We start from the raw sequence: 8,745 nt of genomic DNA, 5'->3' as shown, positions 1-8,745 counted from the left end.
GGGAAAGATATGCAGTATCAGGAGGGAATTAATACATTGGCACTAGATCACGTTGCAACCATATGGTGCTGTGAATACCTTTGGAAGCTTCTCATCCACTGCCGAGCAAGAAATCTGCATGGGCTTTCCCCAAACCCCACCTAAGAGCCAGTTCGCAGGGAAAAGCCTCTTCCAATGATAGCGCTAATTTCAGATTGGACAGATGTCTCCCATGACTAACAAAACAGGGAGTCTCATGCCTTCTGCACCCTTCTGAGGTCACCACAGAGAGACAGGGACAGTTTTTAAACATTACGCTGCAACTATTCCCACTTCTTTCCAGCTGCTCCAAACTCCCTGCTGTGCCAGCCCCTGCTGTCAGCCTGCAGGTTCCATGGAGTCCAGCAAGCAGGATTTTCCACTGCAACTCTTGGCATGACAATGTGGCACAAAGAACACCCAAGAGGGGGAAGGGGAAAAGCTGCTTTACTCTAGGAGCCAAAATAGCATGTGGCACAATTCAGTTAGCCAAAGTGCCATGGATAGCCAGTCCAAGTTGCAGAGGACACAGCCATGCTCAGACTCTCAATCCCAGGCATTGCTCATCACTTGCAAGGAAACTTGCTCAGGCAGAAAGTAACTATGCATTTAATGTCTGGAAGAGAGGGGGTTTCTCTGACAGGACAAAGGAAGTATTATAGCAACGTATCTGTATGTTTAAGGAGGGGTAGGATCTGTTTGCTTCAGGATACCAGCTTCCCATAGGAAAAGCAAGCTGATCATCTTCCTTATCCTTCAGATTAGGTAACAAATTCATAAAAAGTTAACTCATCGATAGCTACTTTGAGGAAGCATTGCACAGATTGTTTGAAAGCTAACGTTGAGACTTATTTCACCTTTTAGAGACGCACATAATAAACAAGTTATGTGCAAACTTCAAACCACACCTTTCCTAGAGGGAAAGTAAATAGAAAATGCAACAATGGATGGATCAAAAAATCACTCAAGACTTCACAAACAAAAATGATAATTGCTCTACTATTCTACTGCTGATCTGCGATGGCAGCAAGAAGTTTCTGTCATCAAAAAACCCCTTCTTATCTTGGCAGTAACATCTGAAATGCAGATTCTAGCCACGTAAGCAGTAGCTGCTGACACTGCATATAACTGAGCGAATAGTGACATGTGGCACCTGCACCTATTTATGCCAGTTGCAGCAATGGAAAGAGAGAAGCAGTAAGGATTTCTTTTTTTATTTTAACTTGGTATAGAATTTCTTGGCTTCCCTCAGCTCCATCCCGTCTCTTTGCTGCAGCAAAGCAACAAGTCACAAAACCAAGGAGTCCTGTGTATTTTAAACATGTGCCTGCATCCAAAAGGAGAATATTTGGTATAATAATAACAATATTATTGTTTATTTATCTCCAATAAATGGAGACATGAAAGAAAAAGCTACTTACTTAGCTACATTCAGGCACAGTGAAGACACCCTAAAAGGCCTGGGAATAACTCCATTAAACCAGAGCATCTACAAACAACCGGGATATATTGCTCTCCAAGTCTCTAAAGGACTTAGCACAGAAAGGCAACTAAGAAGAAACTGAACCTGTTAGGAGAAAAAGGAAGATTCCAGATGAAGAGTCTACAGGCAATCTTTGCAAGACGGCTGCTAAGTGTGCGCATTTTCATTTGTCAGAGCCTGGATCAACTACACACCAGCAAAAACTCAGGAGACCACGAAGAAGCTGTGACAAGGAATCACCCTCTACTAAGCATTCACCCTTGTGGTATAAAAGCACAACAGGGAGGAAGCAGCACGTACAGGGAGATGGGCTGAGGGAGGGTGGACTCTGGAGGGCCTGAATTCAGGATTTCAGGTGCTTCCAGGTAAGCAAGAAGCGTGCAGGACTCCCTCCACGCCAGGGGCAGGAAGGATGGATACTCTCAGTGTAGCTGGCAGAGCTGCTCCTGCCTGTGGCACCAGGAGATTCCCAGGTTCTGGTTTGGCCACCAGGCGCACGCCCCCCACCGCACCTTACTTTCACGTACCCCCAATGGCAGCGGTCTCTGCCCATATCTTTGCAGAGCACATGAAGTTATTAGAGGGAGATTATCCTAGCACAGCACTGCAACCTTTTTGTTATCTTTCTAGGAAAGAGCGAAGCCTTTTGATCTCCTACCAAAAACTAAAAAGCAAATGAAATGTTAATAAAACCTTAAAATAGAGCTACTCTTCTGCATTTTAATTAGTTGTTCATAGAAACCAAATACATCTAATAGTGTAAGAAAATGAAAGGCGACAAGGAAGTTGCTATGGCTTTATTGGAACAGCTACTGCAGCAGCATAATCCTGTGAATCCATTAAGGTCTTTTACATGAAGAGCAAGAACAGCTGCCTCCCTTCCCAAACATGAGCATACGCTTCTTCCCAAACCAAGGGTATATACAAGCTGAAAAGATTTTGCTAGCTCTCATTTTATGAAAATTTCTCTACAGTGGAAAAATACACAGGAAAAAACAAAAAACGGAGGAGAGGAAAGGCTCAAAAGCAGTATCGGAAAGTCTGATCAAACACTAAAAGCAGAATCACAATAAATACATGGGAAGGAAGAGGTTTGGGGGCTGACTGATACCTTAGAAAGACATTAAATGTAAAAACAAAAAAACCAATCTGCTACGATGTCTAGGGGAAAGCTGACGGCATTAAATGAACAACCCCAGAAGACAACGCACTTGCTGGCTGGAGCACAGTGTGCCAGAGCTGTGGTTACCAGCTCGAGTCAAAAAAGAGCAGCAATACTCAGGGTCAGAGATGGAACGAGTTCACAGGACTTTTCAAAGAGTAGGACTAGACTCAAAATAGTGTGCAGAATGATAATATCCTAATAAAATTCATGGTACTGATGATGTCAAGGCCTAAGGGACCCATCTGGTCTAGCCTAGGAGAAGGCCAGAAAATGTGACTCCTTGCCTCCTCTCTTTGAACAACTCACAGTGGGTTAGACCACCTCTTCCAGGAAAGCAACCCTTCCATGCATGCCCAACACAAAACCAGAAAAAGCAGGCACTATCTGCAGCCTGCAGCATTGCTACAGTGACTTATAAAAGTACCTTGGAAGCTAATATCCAACTTCAACATTTCCTCTCCTCAAATCTCCGCTAATTTGAAGTGAACCCAGAGCAACTCAGTAACCACATGTAGAAGATGTATTTAAAGTCTGGAGCTGTGAGAAATTCACTCCTCCCAGGCTGCCAGCAGCATGCGAAATAATTTTATCTTGTAAATGGGCAGTAAGAATAACATTAATTTGTCAGTGTCGTGCTGAGTGTTTTCCTTATAGAAGCTCTGTAGGGCTTGGGAGAAAAGCTCCCATCGTCTCCTGCTTTGGGAGGAAGGGACATGCAGCAGATCTGAACCTGCAACAGGCAAACGACTGGTGGGAGCCATGGCACTGGGAAGCAGAAAGTGCGGGACAGCAGCACAAGCCAGGCTCAACCTCGATTTGCTGCCTCTTGTTTCATTTATTCAAAGTCATGTGGTTGTGGGAGGTTTCAGGGTCTTGAAATCTCTGTCTGAGCTTCTGGCACCCTCTCCGACTCCTACCAAGGAGATGACTGATGGTGGGAAATTTTGACCTTTTAACTCCATATCCCTTTTCTAAATTCCTGTGGTCACTACTGGTATCTCCTGTGTAGCAAATTCTTTCTCTCTCTCCCCCAAGAAGCCAAACAACTTACTGTAATACAGTTCTGAGCCGGGCATAAATCTCCAGGCCCTTGTGTCTCTGGTAATCTTCCCAGTCCCATGGCACGACTCCAAACTTTTGCCCCCTGCCGCTGGGGAGCCTCAGGTCACTGGACGAGCTCTTTTGCCATCCTTGGAATGGCAGAGAGAATTCCCTGAAGCGTCCCACGGGGCCGCGGTTCCCAGAACTGGCGGCTGCTGACTCGGCTCGAGCTCTTCCTAGAACCGCTGGGCCATTGCTCACCCCCCGAGGCTGGGGAGGTACAGGGAGAAGAGGGGCCAAGGAAGGGGAGGAAGGATGACAGGAGACAGGCCACGTTGCGCAGAGCCTTAAGCACTCCAGACATCCTCCTATCCTTTTTCACGTGAATCCCAGGAGGATTACTTTTACCTTATTTTTAAGCACTGGAAAGCGCAGGATAAGCCCAGCTGCAGCCTGTCTGGACTGTCAGCTGGCAGCCGCAGCTCCCACCTCTCCCCCAGCTCCTCTGCCCGGCGCTGCCTCCCTGCTCCTGCCATACCTCAGGTTTGCTTTCAGTAATTCCAGCTCCTGGATTTGAAAGCGACCCTGCAAGCGGCAGAAGCCATGCCTAGGTATCACACCGAAACTCCTTTCCAAGCATCAGCACACGTTATACCAGGAAACATCAGGGGTAACAAATATCACTAAGAAGGAAATTTGCCACACAACAGTAAGTTTTAAACTAGGTTGAGCCTAACACAGGCAATCTATGCTGCGAATGATCATAGAATCATAGAATGGTTTGGGTTGGAAGGGACTTTAAAGATGATCTAGTTCCAACCCCCCTGCCATGGGCAGGAACACCTTCCACTCGACCAGGTTGCTCAAAGCCCCATCCAGCCTGGCCTTGAACACTTCCAGGGATGGGGCATCCACAACTTCTCTGGGCAACCTGTTCCAGTGCCTCACCACCCTCAATGATCTCCATGAAATGATCTCCATTACCAGCTTCCCCGTATGGCGGCTGTGTACAAAGGCTGCGTGCTAGTGCAGTTGTGTCATCACACTTCTGACAGTGCGCTTATTTTATATAACAGCTATTCTACGTCACTGCTTTCTCAAGCATTCACATGGAGCCACCTTGGCTCCTAACTCCACTCTAAGGAGCTACATGTACAGCCCATCACACACCTAGCTAGAAAATTTATTTCTAGGGAATAGATAGATGTCTATAGTGTGAGCCAGACATGTCTGGGACCAAATTCTTTTCTTAGCTAATCTCATGCAATTTCTCTTGCTTCAAGAAAACTGTGCCAAGGTGATGGAGAAAGAATTTGGCCCACAAGTCCGGCTTTTCCCCAGCACAGCATTTAGCTGTAGACAGACTCAGGGTTTTCAGAAGGAAGCTCTCAGAGCACCTGGCTGAAAAATAACAGCCAGAAAACCCCAGAAGATGGTGGATGAAAATGAGGAGCTGAAAGAAAGTAAATAAACTAAATGGGTTTCCCTGCTCTGACAGCGCAAGTTTTTCCTTCAATCATCTGCACTGCAATGAAAGGTGATGGTATTGCTCCATTTACAGAGTTTTTCCTGGCCTGTCCCCAAGGCCACAATACAGTGTGTTTATTTGGTTTTCATAAGGTCAAAGAAGCATATTTGGGTAACACAGAAAGTTTACTATGGACTTTCACCTTCACGATCTTAAACCAAGTGCGACAGTTGCAATGAGAAATATTTAATTCTGTTTACATTTTGGGGGGGGGGGTGGCTTTTGGAAGAGAGAAGGCTTTCAGTCTCATTCCACATCTTCCTCAACAGCTTTTTAAAAAATTATTTCTTACACACAAGAGGAAAAGAAGAAAATGTCAAGATCTAGACTTTACAGTGTTCCTAGAACACATTGCTGAATCTCTCAAACCACCGATCACAGACAAGTCAGGCACATCCAGGGAGTTACTCACACTGGTCTGTGCAGAAGAATTCTAGCAATAAGTACTGATCTAGCTGAAGATGTCAGTTAAGCAACCTGATTTAGTTGAAGATGTCCTTGCTCATTGCAGGGGGGTTGGACTAGAGATGACCTTTAAAGGTCCCTTCCAACCCAAACTATTCTGTGATTCTATGATACTGTTATTACGGATCACATACCTGGGGCTACTGTGCTCACATACTACTTTAAACAGGTGGGCAGAAGCTGCAGTAAGCAAGTCATGTGCAACACTGCCTTTTCCATGGAAGCAAAAAAAACGCTGGCATGGCTTATCAGCTTACTTTATCGGAAACCTCAACAGGCTGGAACTTCATGTACTTAAACACCCCACACCACGGTTTGTAAAAACAGGCCATCAAGCATGCACGCTACCCAAAAGGCGGTCTGTCCTACTCTCCACATCCCCAAACTCCATGGTCTATTTGGTGACAGTCCTTTTTCTGTTTGTAGTGGCCATGGAAACAGTCAGAAATCAAGAGGATTGGGAGCCTGACATTGGTTCTCAACTTGGTCTAACTTTTCCAGAAGGAACAATTGCAAAGGAAACCATCCCTCCCTACCCAAGTGGAGAACGACCGGCAAAATTCCACACTCCTGAGACACCTCCAGAAGTCATATCATGTCAGATGGGGAAGGACGTGAGCTGATGCTGAAGTCCCACCACCACTATCTCTGGACAAACCTGCACTGGCTTTGACCCAGCAGCACAATGACTACAGTGACCACATGGGAATGCAGATTCCGACTTCCCTCAGATCCAAGCCCCTTTCTGACACAGAAAGGGAAGAAGAAAAAGACATGATAAAATACACACTGATGTCACCAGAGGCATCATCAAACCATCTTATACCAGTGGTTTTCAAGCTGCAGTCCTCAGAACTTGGGGGGTTTCCATGAATTACTGATGACATCCATGAAAGATGATTAATTAGAGGATGCCTACTGTCAGGAGGACTTTCTGATGGAAAGTTTTGAGTTACTCATGTCAAAAGTGTTGACAACCAGTACTCTAGGTGATGAGTTGCAAACAGTTTCTCTGAGTCTTTGAATGCCTTGGGTGGGGGCTGACAGGTAATGCTTTTCCTCCTCCCACCTACATACTGAGTTATAGTCACTCCTTCCTAATTTAGCTCCTCCTGTTAAATTCCAAGCAGCTTCCTCAAGTAATCATCTCTAAAACTGAGACTACAATACAACAGATCCCAAACTCTCCCCAGACAGCAGGTACATGAAAAGGTTAACCATGTTCTTAACCCCCTTTGACTGCACCAACACTATGTAAGCAGAAATCCCTTTTCAAGTGACAGGAGAACAGCATCAAATGAGCTGGGCAACAGCTTTAAGGACAATTCTTTGCAGAAGGTGGCAGCTGGGCCTCCTCAGCTCTACTACAATGAGCCTAGTAGAAACCTACCTATTAAGTATTAATGTGTGGTATATGAGGTATAAATATATAATATTTATAATAAGCATACAGCTACATAGAAAATGTCTTAAATCTGCTTTTTAAGTTACAGTTGCTGTAACTCAAATGGCTATTAAGTTACAGACAATACAGCTCAATTAACTCTCACTCAGGCAAAGCAAGTTAGGTGATTTTACTGATACGAGAGAAGAAAGATACAGGAAGCACTCCAAGAAAACCATTTCTTCTTTCTATTTAGAAAACGAGCTATTTTTTATCCTTCACTCCAATTCTGCTAGCCAAAACAGTGAAGTTTTGAATCCCAGCAGCAAAATACAAGAAAAACAGAACAGATGTGATTCCACCCTCCAGGCGATGCAAAACTGCACAAACCGAGTACATAACCCTTCCTTCGTGTATTGACCTCTTAATACAGAGTGTACCATCACCGCTGCCAATTTGCACACACAGCCGTACTCAAGTCTAGGAAATGGTTGTCCTTAATTCCTTCTCCACAACTTTAATTGTGCTGCTGCTTTGTCTTGTCTACGTACAACAGGACCACAGAGCTTCCACCTTTTCTCAGAGAACAGCTGATTAGCTGAACAAGACGTTCCTTCCTTACTTCTTCGTTCTGGGCGTACTGTTTCTGCAGCCATCAAGGCCTAACTGCACAAACTATAAATAATACCTAATCCTCAAGATGGTGATTAAACTTGCTCATTATTGCTACAGCATCAGACACCTGCCTCTTACACTATGTCCAATGTGATGGAGGTGTAAGGAAGCATCTAGGAGAGAACAGCAGGTCTGCAATAGGCTTTAGGAACTACCTCCTGAATTCCTGATGAGCCAGTGAAGAATTTGCCCCCAGCACAGGGGATGGAGCTGCTCGCATCCCAACCAGCCCTCCATAGTCCTGCCAAGGACGGGAAGATGCTGTGAATATTCACTGAGGTCAAAGGGACCCCGGTTGTACTGTACGCCCGGCAGTTTTCAAAAAAGCTCCCGCACATTTGCACACAATGTAAAGCACAGAAAGGAGTAAGCAGTCTGATGTTAGCTGGTGCCATGGAAATTCAATGAAATACAGAACCAAATGTAAAAACCATACCAATTCACACACTTTTGCTGCTTTCTTTCCCCCTGTTTTATTCAGGCCATATTCCACTCACCCTATTCTTTCACAGTTGCTGTTTTCACCCTTTTCACTCCCTGCATTGTTTCCACTTTTTCTTTTTAAAAGAAAGCTGCTCCTGAGTTGATTTCTAGACTTCACAGACTCCCTCAGCTGCTCAATTCTTTTATCACACATTCCCTCCCCATCTTACCTGTTTTCCACAGGGGACTTCCAATATCCTTTATTTCCCCCAATTATTTGCCCCTGTTTTCTTCTGGTCCCAACATAAATGCACAAACATGTTCTAAACTAAAAGGAACAGCCATTGCAAATGCAGTCAGTCATTTGCCTGACCTCATACCACTGCATGGTTAAAAAAAATTTAAAAACACCCAACAAAACAGCATCTTTCTCTTTCCTGCTGTTCTCCAGGCCCCTCCCTATTTCTTCTGGGTTCGCAGAGTTTGAGCACAAAACCAACTGAAAGTCTGTCCAAACAGACATAGCCCATTCCTCAGTTAACTTCTTCAGCCACCGCTAAGGT

The sequence above is a fragment of the Pygoscelis adeliae genome, unplaced genomic scaffold (genome assembly GCF_000699105.1).
Source record: "Pygoscelis adeliae isolate BGI_AS28 unplaced genomic scaffold, ASM69910v1 Scaffold94, whole genome shotgun sequence".
NCBI classification, from domain to species: domain Eukaryota; kingdom Metazoa; phylum Chordata; class Aves; order Sphenisciformes; family Spheniscidae; genus Pygoscelis; species Pygoscelis adeliae.
This window is presented reverse-complemented; position numbering follows the sequence as displayed.